Here is a 17,413-nt window from a genome sequence, read left to right as displayed (position 1 = left end):
GTGCCGTACCGTTGGAGGAGCGACGCGATGTCCTTGTCTGGGATGTGGGGGTTGGTCATCTCAACCGTTATCCTCTTCTCCGTGGTTGCTGGCTCCATCCCGGCCGTTACACTGAATCTGCTGTAGGGCAACTCCTCCTTCTTCTCTTGAAAGAAGTCCCAGTACTTCCTGAAGAGGGCTTGCGTGAAGAAGCTGAGAAGGAAGATCATTCCCGATGCAGATGCCTGGCAACTCAGTATCTCTTCTCCTTGGACCCCTGCTGGTTTGAGGATTGTTTTCACAAATGAGGCTCGCTCCATTCGGGGTCCGGCTTTGTCCTTCATCTCCCACCGCATGAGCTGGGTGTGCCGGTGGGTGATGCTGTACCCATTGAAGGGTTCTGGGGCTGTCCCCTGCCTGGTCCCTGCCTCACCCTTCCCTCCGCTCCCTGGTTTGGCTGCCTTGGGGTTTCCAGGGGCACCTGTCTGCCCTCCTGGTGCCTTTGGCCCTGGGGCCTGGGGTACCGGGGTCGTGGGGTCACCAGCCGTCCCTGCGCTGGTGCCCGCTTCAACGGGTGTCTCCTTACTCGCCGCCTTGCCGCTGTCCCCAGGGGGTGGGGGGTCTGGTTTCTGGGCGTCCAGCTGGGGGATGCCTTCTGTGGTGGCCACTGAGGGTTCAGTGTCCATGGCTTCCATTTGGTTGGTTGGGGGGGTCACCTGGTAGATTGTGGGTTACCGCCGGGTTTACCTGGTTCGCCTTTGGACCGTCCGCCTGGGTGCCTGGGGTGTCTCCCAGCAAACCTTAGAGGTCTGCAGTGCAAGAAACTCTGACCAGTCACTCCCTAGAACTAAGGCAGGGTTATAGGTGTGTCCACCTAAGCATAAATCCCCTTACCAGAGCTCTGGGTGCTGTTCAGGCCTGTGAAGGATGTTAGGAGGTGTTTTAAGCCTCCAGCATTAGTCCACCCAAACGCCAGGAGAGAGAGAGTTAGGAGCGCTCAACGTTACCTGTGCTCTAGGAGCTGGCCGCAGGCCCTTGGGGGTTCTACTTTAAGTTCCTAGTGAACAAACAGGCACCAGCACGCTGGTGTCCCTCCTCCGGCTTAATTAAAAGCACGTCGGGCCTTCACGAAAATTTGCATAAATTGCAAAATTTGCATAAATTTGCATAAGCAAATTTATTCACTTCACAAGTCAAAGTCGTAGTATTGTCCAAATCAAATATCAACTGCGCAGAAACCGCGCTGTGAAACTGATAAGAACAGATACTACACTTGATCTTAGCCAAAAGGCCGAGAAGCGATAACCCGGGCCCATTCAGAATCAACGCCTCCCGAAGCAATCTACCTGGCTCACCCGGACTTGGGTCTTCCCTCGCACCGTCGCTGGCCGCCTTTCCGCCTCTTTTTCCGACTCCCAGCAAGGGATCAGTATGTCTGGGTGGAAAGGAGGCCCCGGCCTCAGGCCTTCTCCCGGCTCCCAGAGTCCTCCTCGGCTGTCGCCTCATCAGGCGTCACTTAGCATACCCACGTTGTCCTCTTTCTAGAATTTGCATGCCCCGCCCCTTCCTGCGCACTGCTTCCAGACGGCTGGCCAGAAAGCCTGGCAGCCAGGGGATGCTGGGAATCAGCCCAGGATGCCCTGGACAGCTCCCTGACCGGATATGGCCGGCCCCTCACCCTCGCTTGCCGGGGACACTGCTCCCCTGCAGCCTAAGGCCTATAGATAAGGCTTGGCCGTTCGTGGCCGTTCGGGGACGGGCGGGGCGGGCAGAGAAGGAAAAGGACTCTGTATTTTTCTTCTTGCTCAGAGAAGCCAAGGGCAGTGTCCACTTCTCTGCCAGCCTGCATGCCAGCCAGCCTGCCTGCCTGCCTCCCTCCCTCCCTTCCTCCCTCCCTCCCACTGACTTGCTGGGAACCTTCTTCCATTCGTTCCCCAGTGAAATGGATCCAAAATCACTGAAAGTCTGCTGCTGGAAAAACAATCTTTTTCCGACGTTTGTCTCTTTTCAAAGTGCAGCGTCTGGATGGAGAAGGGGAGAAAAAAAGAAATAATTTTTTATTTGTATTTTTTTTCGTAAACCCGAAAAATTAATAAATAAATAAATAACGCACGGCCCGGGTGCGGCAAATAAGTCAAATAAATACATGAATAAGGCAAGACACGGTGACCAGTTTGCTTTTATTCACACGCAAACACAATAGCGCCACTTTACAGGGTTTGGTAGTGGAGCGCTACTCTCGTTTTCTCGTCTATTTTTCAACAGCATTGTTTTCCCCGGGTGGGGAAGTGCACCATTCCTGGAGGTACTGCAATACCAGGTTGATGCGTGGAGTGGACAGAGCAAGCTCCTATTCCATCTCCCTGTTCCAAAAATCAATTTAATATATGGTCCCCAGATAGAGGACGTATCAGATATTAAACTGATAAGAACAGATACTACACTTGATCTTAGCCAAAAGGCCGAGAAGCGATAACCCGGGCCCATTCAGAATCAACGCCTCCCGAAGCAATCTACCTGGCTCACCCGGACTTGGGTCTTCCCTCGCACCGTCGCTGGCCGCCTTTCCGCCTCTTTTTCCGACTCCCAGCAAGGGATCAGTATGTCTGGGTGGAAAGGAGGCCCCGGCCTCAGGCCTTCTCCCGGCTCCCAGAGTCCTCCTCGGCTGTCGCCTCATCAGGCGTCACTTAGCATACCCACGTTGTCCTCTTTCTAGAATTTGCATGCCCCGCCCCTTCCTGCGCACTGCTTCCAGACGGCTGGCCAGAAAGCCTGGCAGCCAGGGGATGCTGGGAATCAGCCCAGGATGCCCTGGACAGCTCCCTGACCGGATATGGCCGGCCCCTCACCCTCGCTTGCCGGGGACACTGCTCCCCTGCAGCCTAAGGCCTATAGATAAGGCTTGGCCGTTCGTGGCCGTTCGGGGACGGGCGGGGCGGGCAGAGAAGGAAAAGGACTCTGTATTTTTCTTCTTGCTCAGAGAAGCCAAGGGCAGTGTCCACTTCTCTGCCAGCCTGCATGCCAGCCAGCCTGCCTGCCTGCCTCCCTCCCTCCCTTCCTCCCTCCCTCCCACTGACTTGCTGGGAACCTTCTTCCATTCGTTCCCCAGTGAAATGGATCCAAAATCACTGAAAGTCTGCTGCTGGAAAAACAATCTTTTTCCGACGTTTGTCTCTTTTCAAAGTGCAGCGTCTGGATGGAGAAGGGGAGAAAAAAAGAAATAATTTTTTATTTGTATTTTTTTTCGTAAACCCGAAAAATTAATAAATAAATAAATAACGCACGGCCCGGGTGCGGCAAATAAGTCAAATAAATACATGAATAAGGCAAGACACGGTGACCAGTTTGCTTTTATTCACACGCAAACACAATAGCGCCACTTTACAGGGTTTGGTAGTGGAGCGCTACTCTCGTTTTCTCGTCTATTTTTCAACAGCATTGTTTTCCCCGGGTGGGGAAGTGCACCATTCCTGGAGGTACTGCAATACCAGGTTGATGCGTGGAGTGGACAGAGCAAGCTCCTATTCCATCTCCCTGTTCCAAAAATCAATTTAATATATGGTCCCCAGATAGAGGACGTATCAGATATTAAACTGATAAGAACAGATACTACACTTGATCTTAGCCAAAAGGCCGAGAAGCGATAACCCGGGCCCATTCAGAATCAACGCCTCCCGAAGCAATCTACCTGGCTCACCCGGACTTGGGTCTTCCCTCGCACCGTCGCTGGCCGCCTTTCCGCCTCTTTTTCCGACTCCCAGCAAGGGATCAGTATGTCTGGGTGGAAAGGAGGCCCCGGCCTCAGGCCTTCTCCCGGCTCCCAGAGTCCTCCTCGGCTGTCGCCTCATCAGGCGTCACTTAGCATACCCACGTTGTCCTCTTTCTAGAATTTGCATGCCCCGCCCCTTCCTGCGCACTGCTTCCAGACGGCTGGCCAGAAAGCCTGGCAGCCAGGGGATGCTGGGAATCAGCCCAGGATGCCCTGGACAGCTCCCTGACCGGATATGGCCGGCCCCTCACCCTCGCTTGCCGGGGACACTGCTCCCCTGCAGCCTAAGGCCTATAGATAAGGCTTGGCCGTTCGTGGCCGTTCGGGGACGGGCGGGGCGGGCAGAGAAGGAAAAGGACTCTGTATTTTTCTTCTTGCTCAGAGAAGCCAAGGGCAGTGTCCACTTCTCTGCCAGCCTGCATGCCAGCCAGCCTGCCTGCCTGCCTCCCTCCCTCCCTCCCTCCCTCCCTCCCTCCCTCCCTCCCTCCCTCCCTCCCACTGACTTGCTGGGAACCTTCTTCCATTCGTTCCCCAGTGAAATGGATCCAAAATCACTGAAAGTCTGCTGCTGGAAAAACAATCTTTTTCCGACGTTTGTCTCTTTTCAAAGTGCAGCGTCTGGATGGAGAAGGGGAGAAAAAAAGAAATAATTTTTTATTTGTATTTTTTTTCGTAAACCCGAAAAATTAATAAATAAATAAATAACGCACGGCCCGGGTGCGGCAAATAAGTCAAATAAATACATGAATAAGGCAAGACACGGTGACCAGTTTGCTTTTATTCACACGCAAACACAATAGCGCCACTTTACAGGGTTTGGTAGTGGAGCGCTACTCTCGTTTTCTCGTCTATTTTTCAACAGCATTGTTTTCCCCGGGTGGGGAAGTGCACCATTCCTGGAGGTACTGCAATACCAGGTTGATGCGTGGAGTGGACAGAGCAAGCTCCTATTCCATCTCCCTGTTCCAAAAATCAATTTAATATATGGTCCCCAGATAGAGGACGTATCAGATATTAAACTGATAAGAACAGATACTACACTTGATCTTAGCCAAAAGGCCGAGAAGCGATAACCCGGGCCCATTCAGAATCAACGCCTCCCGAAGCAATCTACCTGGCTCACCCGGACTTGGGTCTTCCCTCGCACCGTCGCTGGCCGCCTTTCCGCCTCTTTTTCCGACTCCCAGCAAGGGATCAGTATGTCTGGGTGGAAAGGAGGCCCCGGCCTCAGGCCTTCTCCCGGCTCCCAGAGTCCTCCTCGGCTGTCGCCTCATCAGGCGTCACTTAGCATACCCACGTTGTCCTCTTTCTAGAATTTGCATGCCCCGCCCCTTCCTGCGCACTGCTTCCAGACGGCTGGCCAGAAAGCCTGGCAGCCAGGGGATGCTGGGAATCAGCCCAGGATGCCCTGGACAGCTCCCTGACCGGATATGGCCGGCCCCTCACCCTCGCTTGCCGGGGACACTGCTCCCCTGCAGCCTAAGGCCTATAGATAAGGCTTGGCCGTTCGTGGCCGTTCGGGGACGGGCGGGGCGGGCAGAGAAGGAAAAGGACTCTGTATTTTTCTTCTTGCTCAGAGAAGCCAAGGGCAGTGTCCACTTCTCTGCCAGCCTGCATGCCAGCCAGCCTGCCTGCCTGCCTCCCTCCCTCCCTTCCTCCCTCCCTCCCACTGACTTGCTGGGAACCTTCTTCCATTCGTTCCCCAGTGAAATGGATCCAAAATCACTGAAAGTCTGCTGCTGGAAAAACAATCTTTTTCCGACGTTTGTCTCTTTTCAAAGTGCAGCGTCTGGATGGAGAAGGGGAGAAAAAAAGAAATAATTTTTTATTTGTATTTTTTTTCGTAAACCCGAAAAATTAATAAATAAATAAATAACGCACGGCCCGGGTGCGGCAAATAAGTCAAATAAATACATGAATAAGGCAAGACACGGTGACCAGTTTGCTTTTATTCACACGCAAACACAATAGCGCCACTTTACAGGGTTTGGTAGTGGAGCGCTACTCTCGTTTTCTCGTCTATTTTTCAACAGCATTGTTTTCCCCGGGTGGGGAAGTGCACCATTCCTGGAGGTACTGCAATACCAGGTTGATGCGTGGAGTGGACAGAGCAAGCTCCTATTCCATCTCCCTGTTCCAAAAATCAATTTAATATATGGTCCCCAGATAGAGGACGTATCAGATATTAAACTGATAAGAACAGATACTACACTTGATCTTAGCCAAAAGGCCGAGAAGCGATAACCCGGGCCCATTCAGAATCAACGCCTCCCGAAGCAATCTACCTGGCTCACCCGGACTTGGGTCTTCCCTCGCACCGTCGCTGGCCGCCTTTCCGCCTCTTTTTCCGACTCCCAGCAAGGGATCAGTATGTCTGGGTGGAAAGGAGGCCCCGGCCTCAGGCCTTCTCCCGGCTCCCAGAGTCCTCCTCGGCTGTCGCCTCATCAGGCGTCACTTAGCATACCCACGTTGTCCTCTTTCTAGAATTTGCATGCCCCGCCCCTTCCTGCGCACTGCTTCCAGACGGCTGGCCAGAAAGCCTGGCAGCCAGGGGATGCTGGGAATCAGCCCAGGATGCCCTGGACAGCTCCCTGACCGGATATGGCCGGCCCCTCACCCTCGCTTGCCGGGGACACTGCTCCCCTGCAGCCTAAGGCCTATAGATAAGGCTTGGCCGTTCGTGGCCGTTCGGGGACGGGCGGGGCGGGCAGAGAAGGAAAAGGACTCTGTATTTTTCTTCTTGCTCAGAGAAGCCAAGGGCAGTGTCCACTTCTCTGCCAGCCTGCATGCCAGCCAGCCTGCCTGCCTGCCTCCCTCCCTCCCTTCCTCCCTCCCTCCCACTGACTTGCTGGGAACCTTCTTCCATTCGTTCCCCAGTGAAATGGATCCAAAATCACTGAAAGTCTGCTGCTGGAAAAACAATCTTTTTCCGACGTTTGTCTCTTTTCAAAGTGCAGCGTCTGGATGGAGAAGGGGAGAAAAAAAGAAATAATTTTTTATTTGTATTTTTTTTCGTAAACCCGAAAAATTAATAAATAAATAAATAACGCACGGCCCGGGTGCGGCAAATAAGTCAAATAAATACATGAATAAGGCAAGACACGGTGACCAGTTTGCTTTTATTCACACGCAAACACAATAGCGCCACTTTACAGGGTTTGGTAGTGGAGCGCTACTCTCGTTTTCTCGTCTATTTTTCAACAGCATTGTTTTCCCCGGGTGGGGAAGTGCACCATTCCTGGAGGTACTGCAATACCAGGTTGATGCGTGGAGTGGACAGAGCAAGCTCCTATTCCATCTCCCTGTTCCAAAAATCAATTTAATATATGGTCCCCAGATAGAGGACGTATCAGATATTAAACTGATAAGAACAGATACTACACTTGATCTTAGCCAAAAGGCCGAGAAGCGATAACCCGGGCCCATTCAGAATCAACGCCTCCCGAAGCAATCTACCTGGCTCACCCGGACTTGGGTCTTCCCTCGCACCGTCGCTGGCCGCCTTTCCGCCTCTTTTTCCGACTCCCAGCAAGGGATCAGTATGTCTGGGTGGAAAGGAGGCCCCGGCCTCAGGCCTTCTCCCGGCTCCCAGAGTCCTCCTCGGCTGTCGCCTCATCAGGCGTCACTTAGCATACCCACGTTGTCCTCTTTCTAGAATTTGCATGCCCCGCCCCTTCCTGCGCACTGCTTCCAGACGGCTGGCCAGAAAGCCTGGCAGCCAGGGGATGCTGGGAATCAGCCCAGGATGCCCTGGACAGCTCCCTGACCGGATATGGCCGGCCCCTCACCCTCGCTTGCCGGGGACACTGCTCCCCTGCAGCCTAAGGCCTATAGATAAGGCTTGGCCGTTCGTGGCCGTTCGGGGACGGGCGGGGCGGGCAGAGAAGGAAAAGGACTCTGTATTTTTCTTCTTGCTCAGAGAAGCCAAGGGCAGTGTCCACTTCTCTGCCAGCCTGCATGCCAGCCAGCCTGCCTGCCTGCCTCCCTCCCTCCCTCCCTCCCTCCCTCCCTCCCTCCCTCCCTCCCTCCCTCCCACTGACTTGCTGGGAACCTTCTTCCATTCGTTCCCCAGTGAAATGGATCCAAAATCACTGAAAGTCTGCTGCTGGAAAAACAATCTTTTTCCGACGTTTGTCTCTTTTCAAAGTGCAGCGTCTGGATGGAGAAGGGGAGAAAAAAAGAAATAATTTTTTATTTGTATTTTTTTTCGTAAACCCGAAAAATTAATAAATAAATAAATAACGCACGGCCCGGGTGCGGCAAATAAGTCAAATAAATACATGAATAAGGCAAGACACGGTGACCAGTTTGCTTTTATTCACACGCAAACACAATAGCGCCACTTTACAGGGTTTGGTAGTGGAGCGCTACTCTCGTTTTCTCGTCTATTTTTCAACAGCATTGTTTTCCCCGGGTGGGGAAGTGCACCATTCCTGGAGGTACTGCAATACCAGGTTGATGCGTGGAGTGGACAGAGCAAGCTCCTATTCCATCTCCCTGTTCCAAAAATCAATTTAATATATGGTCCCCAGATAGAGGACGTATCAGATATTAAACTGATAAGAACAGATACTACACTTGATCTTAGCCAAAAGGCCGAGAAGCGATAACCCGGGCCCATTCAGAATCAACGCCTCCCGAAGCAATCTACCTGGCTCACCCGGACTTGGGTCTTCCCTCGCACCGTCGCTGGCCGCCTTTCCGCCTCTTTTTCCGACTCCCAGCAAGGGATCAGTATGTCTGGGTGGAAAGGAGGCCCCGGCCTCAGGCCTTCTCCCGGCTCCCAGAGTCCTCCTCGGCTGTCGCCTCATCAGGCGTCACTTAGCATACCCACGTTGTCCTCTTTCTAGAATTTGCATGCCCCGCCCCTTCCTGCGCACTGCTTCCAGACGGCTGGCCAGAAAGCCTGGCAGCCAGGGGATGCTGGGAATCAGCCCAGGATGCCCTGGACAGCTCCCTGACCGGATATGGCCGGCCCCTCACCCTCGCTTGCCGGGGACACTGCTCCCCTGCAGCCTAAGGCCTATAGATAAGGCTTGGCCGTTCGTGGCCGTTCGGGGACGGGCGGGGCGGGCAGAGAAGGAAAAGGACTCTGTATTTTTCTTCTTGCTCAGAGAAGCCAAGGGCAGTGTCCACTTCTCTGCCAGCCTGCATGCCAGCCAGCCTGCCTGCCTGCCTCCCTCCCTCCCTCCCTCCCTCCCTCCCTCCCTCCCTCCCTCCCTCCCTCCCTCCCACTGACTTGCTGGGAACCTTCTTCCATTCGTTCCCCAGTGAAATGGATCCAAAATCACTGAAAGTCTGCTGCTGGAAAAACAATCTTTTTCCGACGTTTGTCTCTTTTCAAAGTGCAGCGTCTGGATGGAGAAGGGGAGAAAAAAAGAAATAATTTTTTATTTGTATTTTTTTTCGTAAACCCGAAAAATTAATAAATAAATAAATAACGCACGGCCCGGGTGCGGCAAATAAGTCAAATAAATACATGAATAAGGCAAGACACGGTGACCAGTTTGCTTTTATTCACACGCAAACACAATAGCGCCACTTTACAGGGTTTGGTAGTGGAGCGCTACTCTCGTTTTCTCGTCTATTTTTCAACAGCATTGTTTTCCCCGGGTGGGGAAGTGCACCATTCCTGGAGGTACTGCAATACCAGGTTGATGCGTGGAGTGGACAGAGCAAGCTCCTATTCCATCTCCCTGTTCCAAAAATCAATTTAATATATGGTCCCCAGATAGAGGACGTATCAGATATTAAACTGATAAGAACAGATACTACACTTGATCTTAGCCAAAAGGCCGAGAAGCGATAACCCGGGCCCATTCAGAATCAACGCCTCCCGAAGCAATCTACCTGGCTCACCCGGACTTGGGTCTTCCCTCGCACCGTCGCTGGCCGCCTTTCCGCCTCTTTTTCCGACTCCCAGCAAGGGATCAGTATGTCTGGGTGGAAAGGAGGCCCCGGCCTCAGGCCTTCTCCCGGCTCCCAGAGTCCTCCTCGGCTGTCGCCTCATCAGGCGTCACTTAGCATACCCACGTTGTCCTCTTTCTAGAATTTGCATGCCCCGCCCCTTCCTGCGCACTGCTTCCAGACGGCTGGCCAGAAAGCCTGGCAGCCAGGGGATGCTGGGAATCAGCCCAGGATGCCCTGGACAGCTCCCTGACCGGATATGGCCGGCCCCTCACCCTCGCTTGCCGGGGACACTGCTCCCCTGCAGCCTAAGGCCTATAGATAAGGCTTGGCCGTTCGTGGCCGTTCGGGGACGGGCGGGGCGGGCAGAGAAGGAAAAGGACTCTGTATTTTTCTTCTTGCTCAGAGAAGCCAAGGGCAGTGTCCACTTCTCTGCCAGCCTGCATGCCAGCCAGCCTGCCTGCCTGCCTCCCTCCCTCCCTTCCTCCCTCCCTCCCACTGACTTGCTGGGAACCTTCTTCCATTCGTTCCCCAGTGAAATGGATCCAAAATCACTGAAAGTCTGCTGCTGGAAAAACAATCTTTTTCCGACGTTTGTCTCTTTTCAAAGTGCAGCGTCTGGATGGAGAAGGGGAGAAAAAAAGAAATAATTTTTTATTTGTATTTTTTTTCGTAAACCCGAAAAATTAATAAATAAATAAATAACGCACGGCCCGGGTGCGGCAAATAAGTCAAATAAATACATGAATAAGGCAAGACACGGTGACCAGTTTGCTTTTATTCACACGCAAACACAATAGCGCCACTTTACAGGGTTTGGTAGTGGAGCGCTACTCTCGTTTTCTCGTCTATTTTTCAACAGCATTGTTTTCCCCGGGTGGGGAAGTGCACCATTCCTGGAGGTACTGCAATACCAGGTTGATGCGTGGAGTGGACAGAGCAAGCTCCTATTCCATCTCCCTGTTCCAAAAATCAATTTAATATATGGTCCCCAGATAGAGGACGTATCAGATATTAAACTGATAAGAACAGATACTACACTTGATCTTAGCCAAAAGGCCGAGAAGCGATAACCCGGGCCCATTCAGAATCAACGCCTCCCGAAGCAATCTACCTGGCTCACCCGGACTTGGGTCTTCCCTCGCACCGTCGCTGGCCGCCTTTCCGCCTCTTTTTCCGACTCCCAGCAAGGGATCAGTATGTCTGGGTGGAAAGGAGGCCCCGGCCTCAGGCCTTCTCCCGGCTCCCAGAGTCCTCCTCGGCTGTCGCCTCATCAGGCGTCACTTAGCATACCCACGTTGTCCTCTTTCTAGAATTTGCATGCCCCGCCCCTTCCTGCGCACTGCTTCCAGACGGCTGGCCAGAAAGCCTGGCAGCCAGGGGATGCTGGGAATCAGCCCAGGATGCCCTGGACAGCTCCCTGACCGGATATGGCCGGCCCCTCACCCTCGCTTGCCGGGGACACTGCTCCCCTGCAGCCTAAGGCCTATAGATAAGGCTTGGCCGTTCGTGGCCGTTCGGGGACGGGCGGGGCGGGCAGAGAAGGAAAAGGACTCTGTATTTTTCTTCTTGCTCAGAGAAGCCAAGGGCAGTGTCCACTTCTCTGCCAGCCTGCATGCCAGCCAGCCTGCCTGCCTGCCTCCCTCCCTCCCTCCCTCCCTCCCTCCCTCCCTCCCTCCCTCCCTCCCTCCCTCCCACTGACTTGCTGGGAACCTTCTTCCATTCGTTCCCCAGTGAAATGGATCCAAAATCACTGAAAGTCTGCTGCTGGAAAAACAATCTTTTTCCGACGTTTGTCTCTTTTCAAAGTGCAGCGTCTGGATGGAGAAGGGGAGAAAAAAAGAAATAATTTTTTATTTGTATTTTTTTTCGTAAACCCGAAAAATTAATAAATAAATAAATAACGCACGGCCCGGGTGCGGCAAATAAGTCAAATAAATACATGAATAAGGCAAGACACGGTGACCAGTTTGCTTTTATTCACACGCAAACACAATAGCGCCACTTTACAGGGTTTGGTAGTGGAGCGCTACTCTCGTTTTCTCGTCTATTTTTCAACAGCATTGTTTTCCCCGGGTGGGGAAGTGCACCATTCCTGGAGGTACTGCAATACCAGGTTGATGCGTGGAGTGGACAGAGCAAGCTCCTATTCCATCTCCCTGTTCCAAAAATCAATTTAATATATGGTCCCCAGATAGAGGACGTATCAGATATTAAACTGATAAGAACAGATACTACACTTGATCTTAGCCAAAAGGCCGAGAAGCGATAACCCGGGCCCATTCAGAATCAACGCCTCCCGAAGCAATCTACCTGGCTCACCCGGACTTGGGTCTTCCCTCGCACCGTCGCTGGCCGCCTTTCCGCCTCTTTTTCCGACTCCCAGCAAGGGATCAGTATGTCTGGGTGGAAAGGAGGCCCCGGCCTCAGGCCTTCTCCCGGCTCCCAGAGTCCTCCTCGGCTGTCGCCTCATCAGGCGTCACTTAGCATACCCACGTTGTCCTCTTTCTAGAATTTGCATGCCCCGCCCCTTCCTGCGCACTGCTTCCAGACGGCTGGCCAGAAAGCCTGGCAGCCAGGGGATGCTGGGAATCAGCCCAGGATGCCCTGGACAGCTCCCTGACCGGATATGGCCGGCCCCTCACCCTCGCTTGCCGGGGACACTGCTCCCCTGCAGCCTAAGGCCTATAGATAAGGCTTGGCCGTTCGTGGCCGTTCGGGGACGGGCGGGGCGGGCAGAGAAGGAAAAGGACTCTGTATTTTTCTTCTTGCTCAGAGAAGCCAAGGGCAGTGTCCACTTCTCTGCCAGCCTGCATGCCAGCCAGCCTGCCTGCCTGCCTCCCTCCCTCCCTTCCTCCCTCCCTCCCACTGACTTGCTGGGAACCTTCTTCCATTCGTTCCCCAGTGAAATGGATCCAAAATCACTGAAAGTCTGCTGCTGGAAAAACAATCTTTTTCCGACGTTTGTCTCTTTTCAAAGTGCAGCGTCTGGATGGAGAAGGGGAGAAAAAAAGAAATAATTTTTTATTTGTATTTTTTTTCGTAAACCCGAAAAATTAATAAATAAATAAATAACGCACGGCCCGGGTGCGGCAAATAAGTCAAATAAATACATGAATAAGGCAAGACACGGTGACCAGTTTGCTTTTATTCACACGCAAACACAATAGCGCCACTTTACAGGGTTTGGTAGTGGAGCGCTACTCTCGTTTTCTCGTCTATTTTTCAACAGCATTGTTTTCCCCGGGTGGGGAAGTGCACCATTCCTGGAGGTACTGCAATACCAGGTTGATGCGTGGAGTGGACAGAGCAAGCTCCTATTCCATCTCCCTGTTCCAAAAATCAATTTAATATATGGTCCCCAGATAGAGGACGTATCAGATATTAAACTGATAAGAACAGATACTACACTTGATCTTAGCCAAAAGGCCGAGAAGCGATAACCCGGGCCCATTCAGAATCAACGCCTCCCGAAGCAATCTACCTGGCTCACCCGGACTTGGGTCTTCCCTCGCACCGTCGCTGGCCGCCTTTCCGCCTCTTTTTCCGACTCCCAGCAAGGGATCAGTATGTCTGGGTGGAAAGGAGGCCCCGGCCTCAGGCCTTCTCCCGGCTCCCAGAGTCCTCCTCGGCTGTCGCCTCATCAGGCGTCACTTAGCATACCCACGTTGTCCTCTTTCTAGAATTTGCATGCCCCGCCCCTTCCTGCGCACTGCTTCCAGACGGCTGGCCAGAAAGCCTGGCAGCCAGGGGATGCTGGGAATCAGCCCAGGATGCCCTGGACAGCTCCCTGACCGGATATGGCCGGCCCCTCACCCTCGCTTGCCGGGGACACTGCTCCCCTGCAGCCTAAGGCCTATAGATAAGGCTTGGCCGTTCGTGGCCGTTCGGGGACGGGCGGGGCGGGCAGAGAAGGAAAAGGACTCTGTATTTTTCTTCTTGCTCAGAGAAGCCAAGGGCAGTGTCCACTTCTCTGCCAGCCTGCATGCCAGCCAGCCTGCCTGCCTGCCTCCCTCCCTCCCTTCCTCCCTCCCTCCCACTGACTTGCTGGGAACCTTCTTCCATTCGTTCCCCAGTGAAATGGATCCAAAATCACTGAAAGTCTGCTGCTGGAAAAACAATCTTTTTCCGACGTTTGTCTCTTTTCAAAGTGCAGCGTCTGGATGGAGAAGGGGAGAAAAAAAGAAATAATTTTTTATTTGTATTTTTTTTCGTAAACCCGAAAAATTAATAAATAAATAAATAACGCACGGCCCGGGTGCGGCAAATAAGTCAAATAAATACATGAATAAGGCAAGACACGGTGACCAGTTTGCTTTTATTCACACGCAAACACAATAGCGCCACTTTACAGGGTTTGGTAGTGGAGCGCTACTCTCGTTTTCTCGTCTATTTTTCAACAGCATTGTTTTCCCCGGGTGGGGAAGTGCACCATTCCTGGAGGTACTGCAATACCAGGTTGATGCGTGGAGTGGACAGAGCAAGCTCCTATTCCATCTCCCTGTTCCAAAAATCAATTTAATATATGGTCCCCAGATAGAGGACGTATCAGATATTAAACTGATAAGAACAGATACTACACTTGATCTTAGCCAAAAGGCCGAGAAGCGATAACCCGGGCCCATTCAGAATCAACGCCTCCCGAAGCAATCTACCTGGCTCACCCGGACTTGGGTCTTCCCTCGCACCGTCGCTGGCCGCCTTTCCGCCTCTTTTTCCGACTCCCAGCAAGGGATCAGTATGTCTGGGTGGAAAGGAGGCCCCGGCCTCAGGCCTTCTCCCGGCTCCCAGAGTCCTCCTCGGCTGTCGCCTCATCAGGCGTCACTTAGCATACCCACGTTGTCCTCTTTCTAGAATTTGCATGCCCCGCCCCTTCCTGCGCACTGCTTCCAGACGGCTGGCCAGAAAGCCTGGCAGCCAGGGGATGCTGGGAATCAGCCCAGGATGCCCTGGACAGCTCCCTGACCGGATATGGCCGGCCCCTCACCCTCGCTTGCCGGGGACACTGCTCCCCTGCAGCCTAAGGCCTATAGATAAGGCTTGGCCGTTCGTGGCCGTTCGGGGACGGGCGGGGCGGGCAGAGAAGGAAAAGGACTCTGTATTTTTCTTCTTGCTCAGAGAAGCCAAGGGCAGTGTCCACTTCTCTGCCAGCCTGCATGCCAGCCAGCCTGCCTGCCTGCCTCCCTCCCTCCCTCCCTCCCTCCCTCCCTCCCTCCCTCCCTCCCTCCCTCCCTCCCTCCCTCCCTCCCTCCCACTGACTTGCTGGGAACCTTCTTCCATTCGTTCCCCAGTGAAATGGATCCAAAATCACTGAAAGTCTGCTGCTGGAAAAACAATCTTTTTCCGACGTTTGTCTCTTTTCAAAGTGCAGCGTCTGGATGGAGAAGGGGAGAAAAAAAGAAATAATTTTTTATTTGTATTTTTTTTCGTAAACCCGAAAAATTAATAAATAAATAAATAACGCACGGCCCGGGTGCGGCAAATAAGTCAAATAAATACATGAATAAGGCAAGACACGGTGACCAGTTTGCTTTTATTCACACGCAAACACAATAGCGCCACTTTACAGGGTTTGGTAGTGGAGCGCTACTCTCGTTTTCTCGTCTATTTTTCAACAGCATTGTTTTCCCCGGGTGGGGAAGTGCACCATTCCTGGAGGTACTGCAATACCAGGTTGATGCGTGGAGTGGACAGAGCAAGCTCCTATTCCATCTCCCTGTTCCAAAAATCAATTTAATATATGGTCCCCAGATAGAGGACGTATCAGATATTAAACTGATAAGAACAGATACTACACTTGATCTTAGCCAAAAGGCCGAGAAGCGATAACCCGGGCCCATTCAGAATCAACGCCTCCCGAAGCAATCTACCTGGCTCACCCGGACTTGGGTCTTCCCTCGCACCGTCGCTGGCCGCCTTTCCGCCTCTTTTTCCGACTCCCAGCAAGGGATCAGTATGTCTGGGTGGAAAGGAGGCCCCGGCCTCAGGCCTTCTCCCGGCTCCCAGAGTCCTCCTCGGCTGTCGCCTCATCAGGCGTCACTTAGCATACCCACGTTGTCCTCTTTCTAGAATTTGCATGCCCCGCCCCTTCCTGCGCACTGCTTCCAGACGGCTGGCCAGAAAGCCTGGCAGCCAGGGGATGCTGGGAATCAGCCCAGGATGCCCTGGACAGCTCCCTGACCGGATATGGCCGGCCCCTCACCCTCGCTTGCCGGGGACACTGCTCCCCTGCAGCCTAAGGCCTATAGATAAGGCTTGGCCGTTCGTGGCCGTTCGGGGACGGGCGGGGCGGGCAGAGAAGGAAAAGGACTCTGTATTTTTCTTCTTGCTCAGAGAAGCCAAGGGCAGTGTCCACTTCTCTGCCAGCCTGCATGCCAGCCAGCCTGCCTGCCTGCCTCCCTCCCTCCCTTCCTCCCTCCCTCCCACTGACTTGCTGGGAACCTTCTTCCATTCGTTCCCCAGTGAAATGGATCCAAAATCACTGAAAGTCTGCTGCTGGAAAAACAATCTTTTTCCGACGTTTGTCTCTTTTCAAAGTGCAGCGTCTGGATGGAGAAGGGGAGAAAAAAAGAAATAATTTTTTATTTGTATTTTTTTTCGTAAACCCGAAAAATTAATAAATAAATAAATAACGCACGGCCCGGGTGCGGCAAATAAGTCAAATAAATACATGAATAAGGCAAGACACGGTGACCAGTTTGCTTTTATTCACACGCAAACACAATAGCGCCACTTTACAGGGTTTGGTAGTGGAGCGCTACTCTCGTTTTCTCGTCTATTTTTCAACAGCATTGTTTTCCCCGGGTGGGGAAGTGCACCATTCCTGGAGGTACTGCAATACCAGGTTGATGCGTGGAGTGGACAGAGCAAGCTCCTATTCCATCTCCCTGTTCCAAAAATCAATTTAATATATGGTCCCCAGATAGAGGACGTATCAGATATTAAACTGATAAGAACAGATACTACACTTGATCTTAGCCAAAAGGCCGAGAAGCGATAACCCGGGCCCATTCAGAATCAACGCCTCCCGAAGCAATCTACCTGGCTCACCCGGACTTGGGTCTTCCCTCGCACCGTCGCTGGCCGCCTTTCCGCCTCTTTTTCCGACTCCCAGCAAGGGATCAGTATGTCTGGGTGGAAAGGAGGCCCCGGCCTCAGGCCTTCTCCCGGCTCCCAGAGTCCTCCTCGGCTGTCGCCTCATCAGGCGTCACTTAGCATACCCACGTTGTCCTCTTTCTAGAATTTGCATGCCCCGCCCCTTCCTGCGCACTGCTTCCAGACGGCTGGCCAGAAAGCCTGGCAGCCAGGGGATGCTGGGAATCAGCCCAGGATGCCCTGGACAGCTCCCTGACCGGATATGGCCGGCCCCTCACCCTCGCTTGCCGGGGACACTGCTCCCCTGCAGCCTAAGGCCTATAGATAAGGCTTGGCCGTTCGTGGCCGTTCGGGGACGGGCGGGGCGGGCAGAGAAGGAAAAGGACTCTGTATTTTTCTTCTTGCTCAGAGAAGCCAAGGGCAGTGTCCACTTCTCTGCCAGCCTGCATGCCAGCCAGCCTGCCTGCCTGCCTCCCTCCCTCCCTTCCTCCCTCCCTCCCTCCCTCCCACTGACTTGCTGGGAACCTTCTTCCATTCGTTCCCCAGTGAAATGGATCCAAAATCACTGAAAGTCTGCTGCTGGAAAAACAATCTTTTTCCGACGTTTGTCTCTTTTCAAAGTGCAGCGTCTGGATGGAGAAGGGGAGAAAAAAAGAAATAATT

General features: G+C 53.1%; 14 non-coding genes across 14 annotated transcripts; all 14 read right to left on the bottom strand.

Moving 5' to 3' along the window:
• Positions 1–1,098: 1,098 nt before the first annotated feature.
• LOC144764459 (U2 spliceosomal RNA) lies at positions 1,099–1,282 on the bottom strand. The gene has a single exon (XR_013596556.1). It is a non-coding gene; the product is annotated as a U2 spliceosomal RNA (small nuclear RNA).
• Positions 1,283–2,262: 980 nt separating this feature from the next.
• Positions 2,263–2,453, bottom strand: LOC144765892 (U2 spliceosomal RNA). Its single transcript, XR_013597752.1, has one exon. It is a non-coding gene; the product is annotated as a U2 spliceosomal RNA (small nuclear RNA).
• A 980-nt stretch (positions 2,454–3,433) lies between these two features.
• On the bottom strand, positions 3,434–3,624 carry LOC144765891 (U2 spliceosomal RNA). The gene has a single exon (XR_013597751.1). It is a non-coding gene; the product is annotated as a U2 spliceosomal RNA (small nuclear RNA).
• Positions 3,625–4,628: 1,004 nt separating this feature from the next.
• Positions 4,629–4,819, bottom strand: LOC144765890 (U2 spliceosomal RNA). Its single transcript, XR_013597750.1, has one exon. It is a non-coding gene; the product is annotated as a U2 spliceosomal RNA (small nuclear RNA).
• Positions 4,820–5,799: 980 nt separating this feature from the next.
• On the bottom strand, positions 5,800–5,990 carry LOC144765889 (U2 spliceosomal RNA). Its single transcript, XR_013597749.1, has one exon. It is a non-coding gene; the product is annotated as a U2 spliceosomal RNA (small nuclear RNA).
• Positions 5,991–6,970: 980 nt separating this feature from the next.
• On the bottom strand, positions 6,971–7,161 carry LOC144765888 (U2 spliceosomal RNA). Its single transcript, XR_013597748.1, has one exon. It is a non-coding gene; the product is annotated as a U2 spliceosomal RNA (small nuclear RNA).
• Positions 7,162–8,165: 1,004 nt separating this feature from the next.
• On the bottom strand, positions 8,166–8,356 carry LOC144765887 (U2 spliceosomal RNA). The gene has a single exon (XR_013597747.1). It is a non-coding gene; the product is annotated as a U2 spliceosomal RNA (small nuclear RNA).
• A 1,008-nt stretch (positions 8,357–9,364) lies between these two features.
• On the bottom strand, positions 9,365–9,555 carry LOC144765886 (U2 spliceosomal RNA). The gene has a single exon (XR_013597746.1). It is a non-coding gene; the product is annotated as a U2 spliceosomal RNA (small nuclear RNA).
• Positions 9,556–10,535: 980 nt separating this feature from the next.
• Positions 10,536–10,726, bottom strand: LOC144765885 (U2 spliceosomal RNA). The gene has a single exon (XR_013597745.1). It is a non-coding gene; the product is annotated as a U2 spliceosomal RNA (small nuclear RNA).
• A 1,008-nt stretch (positions 10,727–11,734) lies between these two features.
• LOC144765884 (U2 spliceosomal RNA) lies at positions 11,735–11,925 on the bottom strand. Its single transcript, XR_013597744.1, has one exon. It is a non-coding gene; the product is annotated as a U2 spliceosomal RNA (small nuclear RNA).
• A 980-nt stretch (positions 11,926–12,905) lies between these two features.
• On the bottom strand, positions 12,906–13,096 carry LOC144765883 (U2 spliceosomal RNA). The gene has a single exon (XR_013597743.1). It is a non-coding gene; the product is annotated as a U2 spliceosomal RNA (small nuclear RNA).
• Positions 13,097–14,076: 980 nt separating this feature from the next.
• On the bottom strand, positions 14,077–14,267 carry LOC144765882 (U2 spliceosomal RNA). Its single transcript, XR_013597742.1, has one exon. It is a non-coding gene; the product is annotated as a U2 spliceosomal RNA (small nuclear RNA).
• A 1,024-nt stretch (positions 14,268–15,291) lies between these two features.
• On the bottom strand, positions 15,292–15,482 carry LOC144765881 (U2 spliceosomal RNA). The gene has a single exon (XR_013597741.1). It is a non-coding gene; the product is annotated as a U2 spliceosomal RNA (small nuclear RNA).
• Positions 15,483–16,462: 980 nt separating this feature from the next.
• On the bottom strand, positions 16,463–16,653 carry LOC144765879 (U2 spliceosomal RNA). Its single transcript, XR_013597740.1, has one exon. It is a non-coding gene; the product is annotated as a U2 spliceosomal RNA (small nuclear RNA).
• Between the last annotated feature and the right edge of the window lie 760 nt (positions 16,654–17,413).

The sequence above is a fragment of the Lissotriton helveticus genome, chromosome 6, assembly GCF_964261635.1.
Source record: "Lissotriton helveticus chromosome 6, aLisHel1.1, whole genome shotgun sequence".
Taxonomy (NCBI): Eukaryota; Metazoa; Chordata; class Amphibia; order Caudata; family Salamandridae; genus Lissotriton; species Lissotriton helveticus.
The sequence above is the reverse complement of the archived record's forward strand: the minus strand, read 5'-3'. Positions and strand labels throughout refer to the sequence as shown.